Here is a 15,370-nt window from a genome sequence, read left to right as displayed (position 1 = left end):
GGGATCAGAGACCGGGTAGCATAGTGGAAGCCGGGCACATAGAAATTAATGGACAGCCAGTAATTGGCTGAGAGCTCTCTGACTGAGAGAGCTCTCAGCCAATCACTGACTGTTAATTCATTTCTATGTCCGCCCGCTACTGCCCGGCTTCCCCTACGCTACCCGGTCTCTGCTCTCTGGTCCCCTCGCGGAGTTCACCGCCTGGACCAGTGCGCCCACTGCCTCCCCTGCCTGGCTCCCTGCTTGCAGTCCCCCGCTCGGCATCTGGCTCCCTCCACCACAGGTACTACAGGCTGCGTCCGCTGCATGCTTGCAGCCCCCATGCCCTGCTCAGCTCCCGGCACCAGCTGACAGCAGCTCCCCGGGGGGACTGCATGGGATAAATCGCATGCGATTTATCACATGCAAAACCTGGCACATCAAGTGCCAAATCGTATGTGACCCCCCCAGGGGAGTTGTCAGTAGATTAGGTCCGACTTGTCCTTCGGACAAGTCGGCCTAATGTATGGGGGCCTTTACAGACCATGCAACAGATCTATCAGACTCCTTGTATCATTGACTGAGATTAGAAAAGTCATCAGCTTGATGGTCAGCAACATGGAGTCGCGACCCCATGCTGAGAAGGTCGGGACCCACTTTGGGGTCAGGACCCACAGTTTGAGAACCGCTGGTATAGACCAATAGTTCCCAAACTCTTTTCTCAATACCCCCCAACAGTTCACATTTTCTAAAGTAGTCGGTCAGTGGCGTAACTATGGTCCCGCAGACCCCGCCACTGCTTGGAGAAGCCAATGCTGGCGGGGCTGCGGGGGGCTCCGCTGCTATGATGCTGCTGATCCCAGGTGCTATCTGCCTAGCAGCAGACATCACTTGGGCTAGCGGTGCTGGTGCCTATATGCTGCGTCCGGCTCTCTGATTCCTCCAACCCTCCCCATCACCACAGGGCTGATAGACAGCTGAGCCGCTGCCGGTGGCCTATAGCAGTACAGGGCATCCAAGTGATGGCTCAGCTGTCCAATAAGGCAGCCTGCGGCTCAGTGACACTGGCTGGGCGTGCAGCCTGAGTGTGTAGATTCAGAAGGAGGGACACCCTGGCAGCACTGACTGTAGCGCGTGTGTGGAGTCGGACTGTGGAGCAACAAAGTGACTGGCACTCCTCCTCTCCAGTGCTACTGCTGGCTGCAAGAACAAGTAAGGCAGCCATCTTCAATGTATTATGATTTTAGGCAGATTCTGTATGTATGCCAGCCAATGGGATAACCTCCGTAGTGTGCTAATCCTAAAGACGGCTGCCCCTCCGATAAGGTTCTCCTGTTAGTGAGAGCCTAAGGTATACACAAAAGCAAATGGGGGTTATCTGAGTGCGCTATGCCCAGTACCACCTAGCCAAATAACATAAATAATCCATTAAACTGATACAGCTATCAGATTTTCACAAGAATGCTTTTTTTTTTTTTTTTGTAGATTCCAGTCAAACAAGTGATTCTTTATTCAGAAAACCAACCCAACGCGTTTAGTTACAAAGGACTTCATCAGGGGCATTGCAAAATTTAGACCTCCCAACAAGGTCTATGTAGGAAAAGAAGTTCTTCAGACACTTAAATTATATAAAATCTATCAATCACTGATCTTTTTCAAGGGAGTAAGACTTTATTTGGCATATCCTGTTAAAACTTAGCTGAGATAAATCTTCATGGACTTGAGGTGTTTAAGTGGCCGTAATCCTAGTATTGAACTTTAACAATTTTTATGGGGTACAGTAGTTCTAATCCCCATATGCACCTTCACCCCAATAAATGATATACCACAGTATGATTTAATATCCTAAAACTTCTGCTGGCAAAAGGCGATATAGGCTGGGAATTAACCCCAGTGTGAAGTAATATCCAAAAGCGTCTACTAGCTGTGTGTGTGTGTGTATGTGTGTGTGTGTGTGTGTGTGTGTGTGTGTGTGTGTGTGTATGTATCACACACACAGTTAGTAGTGGCAGTATTGAAGGAGACCTCTAATAGCTTGATGTTTAAATTTCTTGGTGTGTGGTGTAATGGGCATTGCATTGGGTGGCATAATGTGTAAGGGGTATTATGAGGGGGGGGGGCGCTCTAAACTTTTTTTGGCTTGGGGGAGCAAATTTTATAGTTATGTCACTGTAGCCGGTAAGTGTACAGGTGTATTCATTACCAATGAGGGTTACACATATAGAAAAAGGGTACTTATGTAGTATCTGGACGCCCGATAATCGCATCGCATCCGACCAAATCGCATGCGATGGACCCGATTTTCCATAGGATTCTATAGGGAAAAAGGGTCCTTTTCATTTCCCCACTATCCAACTACGCATGGAGTTGGATATAAACCTGTAGCGAGCCACCGAGCCCGAAGCGTGGCGAGCAGACGCAGATTCGTTAAAGTATTCCGCATCCCCTCGCGGGGCTCGGTGGCTCGCTACGCTCGCCACAGGTTTATATTCAACTCCATGCGTAGTTGGATAGTGGGGAAATGAAAAGGACCCCCTTTTTCCCATAGAATCCTATGTTAAAATGCACTCGGTCCATTTTAACATTGAATCCTATGGAAAAATCGGGTCCATCGCATCGCATGCGTTTTGGTCGCATGCGATGTGATGCGATGGACCTGATTTTTTTTTTTTTTTTTAATCGGGCGTCCAGATACTACATAAGTACCAGAAAAAGTTCTCCAGACAAGCCATTTTGATTAAACTGATTTTTTATCAGTTTTACAGCGTTTGGACGCAAATGGTTGATTGTCTATATATTACCAGATTTTTGTTTCCACCAGACATATTGGACAGGTAGATATTTTGGTGTGTATTCCGCTTAAAGCAGGGTACACACTGGGCAATATATCATCAATGATTCACTTATAAATGTACAATGCATACTGTAGGCTTACAATTGACTTAAACAGAACCATCCTTAGAACTGTAGTAACCACCTTACCTGTGACCGCAGCTGGTGCCAGTGATAGGTCTCCAGACTGATACCCTTCTTATTGGGTTACATATGTATTTAATTCCGTAACTCTTTACTCCATCTCTCCCCCTTCTCTTTTTTTTTTTTTCCTAAAGGTGCCCACACACTAGAACGATTTTTGGGCAGATTTCCGATAAATCGGCCGATATATCGTCAGATGTTTACCGATAATCGGTCGAAAATTGGCCGATTTTTGTCTGATGCGCGCTCCCGTGGATCTTTAGCTGAATCTTCTGATCTTACGTGCTGCACAAAAGATCAGAAGATTTAACAAAAGATCCATAGGAACGAACACGGGATCTTAAGAAAAATCTTTGGTAAAGATGTGCGCTTGCCTGAAATCTTTTTTTTCCAGAACAGAAAAAAAGATTTCAAGGCTAAATGTAGGATACACATCACGACGACCCGCTCACGATGCACATTGTGAGCGGGTCGTCAGTGTTTCTTCAGACCCGCTCACGATGATGCGGGGGGGCACGACCCGCTCACGATGTGCACGTCCGATCCAATGGCAACCCGCACCCGGCAGTATGGTCGTTATTCAGGATCTGAATAATGACCGACCGACCCACCCGCGGGACCGCACATCGGATTGGTATCGGTCCACACCAGGACAGAAAAGGGCCAAATTGCCACACAATCTACATCCAATTGATTTATGTGCACATCTTACGATCGCAGATCTTTCTAGTGTGTGGGCACCTTTACACCCACTCTCTCATAGGGGCAGAGTTATTAAGCTTGGAGAAGAGATAAACTGGAGATAAAGCGGAGAAAGGGTAAAAAGAGATAAAGCACCAGCCAATCAACTCCCAACTGTCTTTTTCAAACACAGCTGATTGGCTGGTGCTTTATCTCCTTTTACCTTTTCTCTGCTTTATCTCCAGTTTATCTCTTCTCCAAGCTTAATAAATCTGCCCCTAGTTACCTAGTTAAGTGTTTCTCCCTGAAAGACCCTTTCGCTCCCGCTCACCCCCTTTCTCTACCTGATATCCACTTTTGTACTCTCTCCTTTCTCTCCCTGACACTCACTTTCTTGCACCACTCTCTTCCTTGCTGACAATCTGTCTGTCTTGCTCCACTCTCTTCCTCTTTCCATGAAGCCCTCTCTCCCTGACCCATCATCTCACTCCTCTCTTTTTTTATCTCTTTCCCTGACGCCCTCTTCGTCTCTTGCTTCCCCTACGATTTTCCTCTGCCTTCCTAAGGGACATTGTAGCGACAATGCTGGAGGGTTCCCTTTAAAGATTTTGCTATGGGGCCCAAGAAGTTCTAATTACACCCCTGACAGTAGCTAAAAAGCATGACTTAAGGCAGGAACTAGAAAGACTGTGTAGGGCATGGTATGTCTGAGCAGTGCAAACTCAAAGGTCTGGATACTGTGCACTCCATCAGGGCCTGCTGACAGCTGATGTGGTGATGGGGGCTGAGCTTTGGAGAGGAGGGGTTCTGTATTGGTTATTGTTCAGGGGCGGAGCTATAGGTTAGTCTCTTAGTGTTGGTTTCTAGAAGCTTCTGCCTCTTTCCAGTTTGATCATTGGAGGGTTAAGTAAGAATTGTTGAATACTCTTTATATATCGGTCTGGTTTGATTTCTATATTCGCTAAATTTAAATTTCTCTTTTTACTCTCTTCTCTGGCTTTCTTATCGCTTTCCTTTTTATTCAGATTTTATTTTTCTATCTTTTTCTGGGGTAAAATTTGTCATCGCGCTGCTGGGTCCCTGCTAGATTTAGCTAGGGGACATCTGGCGTAAAGGGGTCTGTGGACATAGCGGGGGTAGCGGGAGCTGGAGGCCGCGCATGACCTCCGAGTCGGTGTTCGGTGAGGGTGACTTCTCCCTCCTCTGCTAGGCGTGCCATAAGAGCAGGGTCTATGGGGCACCAGGGGGAGCGGGAATCCTCCCCCTGGTGGGCTGCCTTCTCACTATCCTCCGCCAGTCATGGACATGGACCTGTAATGGTGCAAGCGAATGCGGGGAACAGTCCAAGGGCTGTGCGCTCGCGCTGGGGTAGAAGAGGCGCTGAGGTGGGAAGTGAGGCATCAGCAGCTATGGGTCAGGTTGCTACGTCACACAGGTTGGCTTCTGTCAGCCTTAATCGGAGGTGCGCTAGTGTAGTGGTGCATGCCCGCCATTTTGAAAGCAGAGTATTCCCTGGTATTATGCCAGAGGATGCTGACAGTGTTCCTGGAGTAGCTACAAGTAATAGGCGCCAACGTGCAGCGCTTTAGGCTTATGGATGCGGCTGCTGGTGATGTCCACATGAGCAATGATCCTGGTCAGCTAAACCCTGCACCCTCCAATGCTAGATCGAGAAGGTATATACGCCGTCATCCGGCACGGCGGCTATTTGAGGGATCAGGGTACAAGCTTGGATCCACTGGTTCCCACAGGTGGTAGTATGGGTTTGTGCAGGAAGTATCCTACGCAGACGTGGTTAGAGGTAATGCACATATGGCTGAAAATAGTGGTCTGAATGCGTCTGCCATTTCAATGATTAGCGCAGCTGTAGTTCCTCTGCTGACCACCGGCCCAGGTGGAGCGGGGTTCAGAACATTTAGCTGGAGCAGTTTTATCTGCTTTTTATCTGCAGGGTCTTCAGGCAGCTTGGCTAGGGCTAATGTGTTGTCTGTAGATGCTATCGATTCTGTGTCCACAGAAGGCTCAGTAGTCGATGAAATGGAAGGAGGTTCAAGTTACAGTCGGGGAGGCAGTGGGGTCCACCGCTCCACCTTCGGCGAGAGATGGAGTTTCTCTGCGTGACAGTGGCAGGTCATCCAGGGATTCATCACTCCCTAGAGCTGAGCCAAGTGCTGGGCGTCGTGGTTCTGGTGAGTCTTCTTCAGATCTCCTTGAATTGGAGACTAGCTCCAGTGCAAGTAATGCTGCCCATACGATTTTGTGATCAGATGTGATGCGACATTGCAATGCGATGTCCCACCGCATCTGATCGCATAAAGTGGTGCCCAGTGCAGCACCCGATGTCGCATGCCATCCTGTGATGGACATCGGGTGCTGGAAGAGGGGTGGTGTGGGGCTGTGCAGGCGTGACCGGAGCTGGGGACCATAGCGGTGGAGCTTTCAGGTGGCGGGACTTGTCAGCAGCACTTTGAAACACTGGATGGCCCTCTGATTGGCTGAGAGAGCTGTCTCTCAGCAGTCTCAGCCAATCAGAGGGCCATCCAGTTTCAAAGTCATCTGCTGCCGAGTCCCGTTGCCTGAAAGCTCAAAGCTCCACCACTCCGGTCCCCGCTACACAGCCGCCATGCCTCCCCTGCTGCTGCTGAGTACCTCCAGATCCCAGCGCTCCAGTCTCCAGCATTAAGGCTCCCCGCCAGCGCTCCGGTCCCCATCTCGGGCCCGCTCCCCGAACCCGCCACTGATTGCATTCGAGCAATCGCATGTGGTTAAAAACCACATACGATTGCTCATGCAATTCGATAAATATTATGTGCCGCTCATAATATCTATCGTTTCGACGGCGTGCCTGCGCATCGCGCCAAATGGCAGCTTAAAAATGCATGCATTCATTCGATTTATTGGCCAGACGTGGCCGAAATCGAATGATTGCATGCAATATCTCACATATGGATGGGTAGCATTAGTCACTGTCTAGCTCTCACAAGCTATGATAAAAAGGTATTGTCTGCTAGAAAAAAGGGACCCACGTAAGAAGATGTATTCTGGTCCTATAACAATTGGATGAGATGTACAGTATGCTGGAAACGAGGCCTAATGAGCATATGAATTTGGTTCATTACCAGTTTAATTAGCAAATTTTTTTGGCTCTATCACCCCTTATGGTGATTCCAGGATGGGGTCAATGATCAGATATCTCCGAGAACATAACTGGCCATACACACTGGGCGACTTTTGGCTGAAAGCCGCTCAGTTTTGCTGCTTTCAGCTTTAAAAGGAGCCCAGTGTGTACCAGGGGCGCCGGCTTACGTTTTGCGTGGATGCTCAAGGTTGCCCCCCCCCAGTCCTGGATGGAGGTAATCAGGGGCTCCTGGCAGCGGATATGCCATCAGCAGCAGGGTCCCTGCGGAAGATGGGAACTAGCAGCGGTATTAATACCCCCGCTGCTGACGGCATATCCCTGCTGGGACCCCGCTGCGGCGCTGCCAGGATCCCCGACTGTGAGCTCCGGCCATGGCCCTGGGGTCCTCCTCACCTTCCGTGGGTGCTCTGGCCCCGGAGCACGGCTTATGGTGTGTATGGCCCGGCGGTGATGCACGCTCACGTATCATCGCTGGCCCTGCCGCTCATCTGCTGGTATTATGTCCTGCTATGGAAGTCGTCCATCCGGGGAAAACTGCTGGCCAGGGGGAAAATCGCCCAGTGTGTATTGATCATAAAGAATGTCCTGCTAAAAACCGGTCGCTCGATTTTCCCTCCCTTTCATTGTCCGATTAATAGTAGTTCTGTGTGCAGCCATTCTCTCTCTTTACATTTTTGACTGGTCTACCCAACATAATAAAGTGCACAAGGACCTACTCTTACATACACCACTAATGCTGATTGGGCACGTCAGGAGACATCAAATACCACAGGATTTCTCAGTGTGGGTGATGAAATAATTAAGGCCCATCTTTATTGGGGGCGGGGGATGATTTGAAGCTCTGAGTTGGGTGTTCCTATCCATGTTTTAGTAAATACACCAAGGGAGATTACCATCCCTGATCCTAACAGCAACATCCAAGGAGTAAGCTTATTTCTGACTGCCCACAAAAGTACAGTATATTTAATAAGATTAGAAGCATTGGTACTTGTGTATTTTGGCGGCGCCCCCGATGTCCGTCGTACGACGAACAGATCGCATCGCATGCCATGCACCCGATGGCATGCGATGCGATGCGACGCGATTTTGACCCCCTATACGACCAAAAATCGTATAAGCACCCTAAAGGGTGTTTTTGAGCACCCAAATGGGTGCTAACAATGTTAAATGCACCCCCACGCCACCCCCCACTATAAACGTGAACCCGAAGCGTGGCGAGCCCGCGAGGGGCGACGGTACGCGTCCTACGACCTTTTAATACCCCCACTATCCACGTCGGCGTGGAGTTGAGAATAGAATAGTGTGGCGAGCCCCGCGAGGGGACGCGGATACCTTCACAGTTATACGCGTCCCCTCGCGGGCTTCACAGGTGTCCGTGGCGACGCGGACACCTGTGAAGCCCGCGAGGGGACGCGTTTACCTATGAAGGTATCCGCGTCCCCTCGCGGGGCTCGCCACGCTTCGGGCTCGGTGGCTCGCCGCGCTCGCCACACTATTCTATTCTCAACTCCACGCCGACTTGGATAGTGGGGGTATGAAAAGGTCGTAGGACGCGTACCGCCGCCCCTCGCGGGCTCGCTGCGCTCGCCACGCTTCGGGTTCACGTTTATAGTGGGGGGTGGCGTGGGGGTGCATTTAACATTGTAAGCACCCATTTGGGTGCTTAACATAGTATAAGCACCCATTAGGGTGCTTATACAATGTTTAATCGCATCGCATCCTATGGCATCGTATGCCATGTACAATGGCATACAATTTCAAAATTGTATGCCATCGTGCACTATCGTACGATATCGCGTCGCATCGCATACCATCGTATGTGTTATGGTATGTGATGCGATGGGCGCCGCCAAAATACACAAGTACCGAAGCATTAATGAAACTTTTAGTGCATTTTGCAGGCACCAGCAGAGGGAGCTACTGAGTACCCGAATCACCAGCAGCAGCAGCAACAGCTCACATGGGACAGTGACACCACTAGCATTGACTGTTTTCCTCATCTCTTGGTTAGTGCTGTGTGTATATTGTATGTATGCTATATTGTTTGTATGCATGCAGTGGGTCTGTTTTGTGTGTGTATGTTGTGTGTGTGTATTATATTGTTTGTGTATATTTAGTGGGTCTGTTGTGTGTGTGTGTGTGTGTGTGTACAGTATGCTGTTTGCATGCAGTGTAAGTGTGTGTGTGTACAGTATGCTGTGTTTGCATGCAGTGTAAATGTGTGTGTGTTATTTTGTATATGCATGAAGTGTGCGTTTTTGTGTGTATGTATGCTTGTAGTATGCTGTGTGTGTGTGTGTGTGTTTGAATGTATGCTATGTGTGCGCGTTGGGTGCATGTATTCTGTGTGTGTGTGTGTGTGTGTGTGTGTGTGTGCATTGGGTTATATGTATGCCACCCCCCCCCCCCCCCCCACTGTCATATGTACCCGCTTTGGCTGGCCTGCTCCGGGGGTCACCTGTGTATATAGTACCTACGGCTGACCTGCTCCTGTGGTCACCTGCATATAGTACCTACCGCTGACCTGCTCCTGTGGTCACCTGCATATAGTACCTACCGCTGACCTGCATCTGTGGTCACCTGCATATAGTACCTACGGCTGACCTGCTCCTGTGGTCACCTGCATATAGTACCTACCGCTGACCTGCTCCTGTGGTCACCTGTATATAGTACCTACGGCTGACCTGCTTCTGTGGTCACCTGCATATAGTACCTACGGCTGACCTGCTCCTGCGGTCACCTGTATATAGTACCTACGGCTGACCTGCTCCTGTGGTCACCTGCATATAGTACCTACGGCCGACCTGCTCCTGCGGTCACCTGTATATAGTACCTACGGCTGACCTGCTCCTGCGGTCACCTGTATATAGTACCTATGGCTGACCTGCTCCTGTGGTCACCTGCATATAGTACCTACGGCCGACTTGCTCCTGTGGTCACCTGTGTATAGTACCTACGGCTGACCTGCTTCTGTGGTCACCTGCGTATAATACCTACGGCTGGCCTGCTTCTGTGGTCACCTGTATATAGTACCTACGGCTGACCTGCTCCTGTGGTCACCTGCATATAGTACCTACGGCCGACCTGCTCCTGCGGTCACCTGTATATAGTACCTACGGCTGACCTGCTCCTGCGGTCACCTGTATATAGTACCTACGGCTGACCTGCTCCTGTGGTCACCTGCATATAGTACCTACGGCCGACTTGCTCCTGTGGTCACCTGTGTATAGTACCTACGGCTGACCTGCTTCTGTGGTCACCTGCGTATAATACCTACGGCTGACCTGCTTCTGTGGTCACCTGTATATAGTACCTACGGCTGACCTGCTCCTGTGGTCACCTGCATATAGTACCTACCGCTGACCTGCTCCTGTGGTCACCTGTATATAGTACCTACGGCTGACCTGCTTCTGTGGTCACCTGCATATAGTACCTACGGCTGACCTGCTCCTGTGGTCACCTGCATATAGTACCTATGGCCGACCTGCTCCTGTGGTCACCTGTATATAGTACCTACGGCTGACCTGCTTCTGTGGTCACCTGCGTATAATACCTACGGCTGGCCTGCTTCTGTGGTCACCAGGGCCGGCGCTACCCACTCAGCAGCTCCTGCAAAGCAGGGAGGCGCCATGCTGAAAAGGCGCTGTCTCCCTCCCTGCTCTGCTAAAGCTGCCTCAGCCCTCACTGTCACTGCCTCCTGCACGCTGCCCACAGCGCCTGTCTGACAGCGGACGACAGTATGGAGAGGTTGAGCAGCTCCCTGTACCGCGCACACACTGTCCTCCTCCTGTGACCTGCCCCCTCTTCCTCACGGACACTTGCGCTGAGGCATGTAGCGCTCTCTGTGAATGCCTGGATGACATGTCATGTCCGGATCGCAGCATGTATGGCCACCTTTAGTGCCTGCAACATTTTGCGGACACAGCACTGAGATGGTGTATGTACATGCTCCGAGATCCTCCATAGGATCGCATGTTGTATACGCTCCCACAATCGGGCTGCAGCTTGTTGCAATGGCGATGTGAAAGGGCGCAAATGTATGGTTTGCAGGAGGGCGCCGGACACCCTAGCACCGGCCCTGGTGGTCACCTGTATATAGTACCTACGGCTGACCTGCTTCTGTGGTCACCTGCATATAGTACCTACGGCTGACCTGCTTCTGTGGTCACCTGTATATAGTACCTACGGCTGACCTGCTCCTGTGGTCACCTGCATATAGTACCTACGGCTGACCTGCTCCTGTGGTCACCTGCATATAGTACCTACGGCCGACATGCTCCTGTGGTCACCTGTATATAGTACCTACGGCTGATCTGCTTCTGTGGACACCTGCATATAGTACCTACGGCTGACCTGCTTCTGTGGTCACCTGTATATAGTACCTACGGCTGACCTGCTTCTGTGGTCACCTGCATATAGTACCTACGGCTGACCTGCTCCTGTGGTCACCTGCATATAGTACCTACGGCCGACCTGCTCCTGTGGTCACCTGCATATAGTACCTACGGCCGACCTGCTCCTGTGGTCACCTGCATATAGTACCTACGGCTGACCTGCTCCTGCGGTCACCTGTATATAGTACCTACGGCTGACCTGCTCCTGTGGTCACCTGCATATAGTACCTACGGCCGACCTGCTCCTGTGGTCACCTGTATATAGTACCTACGGCTGACCTGCTCCTGTGGTCACCTGCATATAGTACCTACGGCCGACCTGCTCCTGTGGTCACCTGCATATAGTACCTACGGCCGACCTGCTCCTGTGGTCACCTGCATATAGTACCTACGGCTGACCTGCTTCTGTGGTCACCTGCATATAGTACCTACGGCTGACCTGCTTCTGTGGTCACCTGCATATAGTACCTACGGCTGACCTGCTCCTGTGGTCACCTGCATATAGTACCTACGGCTGACCTGCTCCTGTGGTCACCTGCATATAGTACCTACGGCTGACCTGCTTCTGTGGTCACCTGCATATAGTACCTACGGCTGACCTGCTTCTGTGGTCACCTGTATATAGTACCTACGGCTGACCTGCTCCTGTGGTCACCTGCATATAGTACCTACGGCTGACCTGCTCCTGTGGTCACCTGCATATAGTACCTACGGCCGACCTGCTCCTGTGGTCACCTGCATATAGTACCTACGGCCGACCTGCTCCTGTGGTCACCTGTATATAGTACCTACGGCCGACCTGCTCCTGTGGTCACCTGTATATAGTACCTACGGCCGACCTGCTCCTGTGGTCACCTGTATATAGTACCTACGGCTGGCCTGCTCCTGTGGTCACCTGTATATAGTACCTACCTCTGACCTGCTTCTGTGGTCACCTGCATATAGTACCTATGGCTGACCTGCTTCTGTGGTCACCTGCATATAGTACCTACGGCTGACCGGCTCCTGTGGTCACCTGCATATAGTACCTATGGCCGACCTGCTTCTGTGGTCACCTGCATATAGTACCTACGGCTGACCTGCTCCTGTGGTCACCTGCATATAGTACCTACGGCTGACCTGCTCCTGTGGTCACCTGCATATAGTACCTATGGCTGACTTGCTCCTGTGGTCACCTGTATATAGTACCTACGGCTGACCTGCTCCTGTGGTCACCTGCATATAGTACCTATGGCCGACCTGCTTCTGTGGTCACCTGTATATAGTACCTACGGCTGACTTGCTCCTGTGGTCACCTGTATATAGTACCTACGGCTGACCTGCTCCTGTGGTCACCTGCATATAGTACCTACGGCTGACCTGCTCCTGCGGTCACCTGTATATAGTACCTACGGCTGACCTGCTCCTGTGGTCACCTGCATATAGTACCTACGGCCGACCTGCTCCTGTGGTCACCTGTATATAGTACCTACGGCTGACCTGCTTCTGTGGTCACCTGCATATAGTACCTACGGCTGACCTGCTCCTGTGGTCACCTGCATATAGTACCTATGGCCGACCTGCTCCTGTGGTCACCTGCATATAGTACCTATGGCCGACCTGCTTCTGTGGTCAACTGCATATAGTACCTACGGCCGACCTGCTTCTGTGGTCACCTGCATATAGTACCTACGGCTGACCTGCTTCTGTGGTCACCTGCATATAGTACCTACGGCTGACCTGCTTCTGTGGTCACCTGTATATAGTACCTACGGCTGACCTGCTCCTGTGGTCACCTGCATATAGTACCTACCGCTGACCTGCTCCTGTGGTCACCTGTATATAGTACCTACGGCTGACCTGCTTCTGTGGTCACCTGCATATAGTACCTACGGCTGACCTGCTCCTGTGGTCACCTGCATATAGTACCTATGGCCGACCTGCTCCTGTGGTCACCTGTATATAGTACCTACGGCTGACCTGCTTCTGTGGTCACCTGCGTATAATACCTACGGCTGGCCTGCTTCTGTGGTCACCAGGGCCGGCGCTACCCACTCAGCAGCTCCTGCAAAGCAGGGAGGCGCCATGCTGAAAAGGCGCTGTCTCCCTCCCTGCTCTGCTAAAGCTGCCTCAGCCCTCACTGTCACTGCCTCCTGCACGCTGCCCACAGCGCCTGTCTGACAGCGGACGACAGTATGGAGAGGTTGAGCAGCTCCCTGTACCGCGCACACACTGTCCTCCTCCTGTGACCTGCCCCCTCTTCCTCACGGACACTTGCGCTGAGGCATGTAGCGCTCTCTGTGAATGCCTGGATGACATGTCATGTCCGGATCGCAGCATGTATGGCCACCTTTAGTGCCTGCAACATTTTGCGGACACAGCACTGAGATGGTGTATGTACATGCTCCGAGATCCTCCATAGGATCGCATGTTGTATACGCTCCCACAATCGGGCTGCAGCTTGTTGCAATGGCGATGTGAAAGGGCGCAAATGTATGGTTTGCAGGAGGGCGCCGGACACCCTAGCCCCGGCCCTGGTGGTCACCTGTATATAGTACCTACGGCTGACCTGCTTCTGTGGTCACCTGCATATAGTACCTACGGCTGACCTGCTTCTGTGGTCACCTGTATATAGTACCTACGGCTGACCTGCTCCTGTGGTCACCTGCATATAGTACCTACGGCTGACCTGCTCCTGTGGTCACCTGCATATAGTACCTACGGCCGACATGCTCCTGTGGTCACCTGTATATAGTACCTACGGCTGATCTGCTTCTGTGGACACCTGCATATAGTACCTACGGCTGACCTGCTTCTGTGGTCACCTGTATATAGTACCTACGGCTGACCTGCTTCTGTGGTCACCTGTATATAGTACCTACGGCTGACCTGCTCCTGTGGTCACCTGCATATAGTACCTACGGCTGGCCTGCTCCTGGGGTCACCTGTATATAGTACCTACGGCCGACCTGCTCCTGTGGTCACCTGCATATAGTACCTACGGCTGACCTGCTTCTGTGGTCACCTGCATATAGTACCTACGGCTGGCCTGCTCCTCTGGTCACCTGTATATAGTACCTACGGCTGGCCTGCTCCTGTGGTCACCTGTATATAGTACCTACGGCCGACCTGCTCCTGGGGTCACCTGTATATAGTACCTACGGCTGGCCTGCTCCTCTGGTCACCTGTATATAGTACCTACGGCCGACCTGCTCCTGTGGCACCTGTATATAGTACCTACGGCCGACCTGCTCCTGTGGTCACCTGCATATAGTACCTACGGCTGACCTGCTTCTGTGGTCACCTGTATATAGTACCTACGGCTGACCTGCTTCTTTGGTCACCTGCATATAGTACCTACGGCTGACCTGCTCCTGTGGTCACCTGTATATAGTACCTACGGCTGACCTGCTCCTGTGGTCACCTGCATATAGTACCTACGGCTGGCCTGCTCCTGGGGTCACCTGTATATAGTACCTACGGCCGACCTGCTCCTGTGGTCACCTGCATATAGTACCTACGGCCGACCTGCTCCTGTGGTCACCTGCATATAGTACCTACGGCTGACCTGCTTCTGTGGTCACCTGCATATAGTACCTACGGCTGACCTGCTTCTGTGGTCACCTGCATATAGTACCTACGGCTGACCTGCTCCTGTGGTCACCTGCATATAGTACCTACGGCTGACCTGCTTCTGTGGTCACCTGCATATAGTACCTACGGCTGACCTGCTTCTGTGGTCACCTGCATATAGTACCTACGGCTGACCTGCTTCTGTGGTCACCTGTATATAGTACCTACGGCTGACCTGCTCCTGTGGTCACCTGCATATAGTACCTACGGCTGACCTGCTTCTGTGGTCACCTGCATATAGTACCTACGGCCGACCTGCTCCTGTGGTCACCTGCATATAGTACCTACGGCCGACCTGCTCCTGTGGTCACCTGCATATAGTACCTACGGCTGACCTGCTTCTGTGGTCACCTGCATATAGTACCTACGGCTGACCTGCTTCTGTGGTCACCTGCATATAGTACCTACGGCTGACCTGCTCCTGTGGTCACCTGCATATAGTACCTACGGCTGACCTGCTCCTGTGGTCACCTGCATATAGTACCTACGGCCGACCTGCTCCTGTGGTCACCTGCATATAGTACCTACGGCTGACCTGCTCCTGTGGTCACCTGCATATAGTACCTACGGCTGACCTGCTCCTGTGGTC

The 15,370-nt window shown here is 51.5% G+C and overlaps 1 protein-coding gene across 2 annotated transcripts in view; it reads left to right on the top strand.

Moving 5' to 3' along the window:
• Nucleotides 1-15,370, top strand: part of LOC146019871 (E3 ubiquitin/ISG15 ligase TRIM25-like) — a 46,212-nt gene that overhangs the window by 16,980 nt on the left and 13,862 nt on the right. For both annotated transcript variants that reach the window (XM_083152494.1, XM_083152495.1), the window contains exon 2: nt 8,677-8,781. The gene's annotated coding sequence lies outside the window, so the exon portion shown is untranslated. The remainder of the gene's footprint in view (nt 1-8,676; nt 8,782-15,370) is intronic.

The sequence above is a fragment of the Crinia signifera genome, chromosome 7 (assembly GCF_055691185.1).
Source record: "Crinia signifera chromosome 7, ASM5569118v1, whole genome shotgun sequence".
NCBI lineage: Eukaryota > Metazoa > Chordata > Amphibia > Anura > Myobatrachidae > Crinia > Crinia signifera.
The sequence above is the reverse complement of the archived record's forward strand: the minus strand, read 5'-3'. Positions and strand labels throughout refer to the sequence as shown.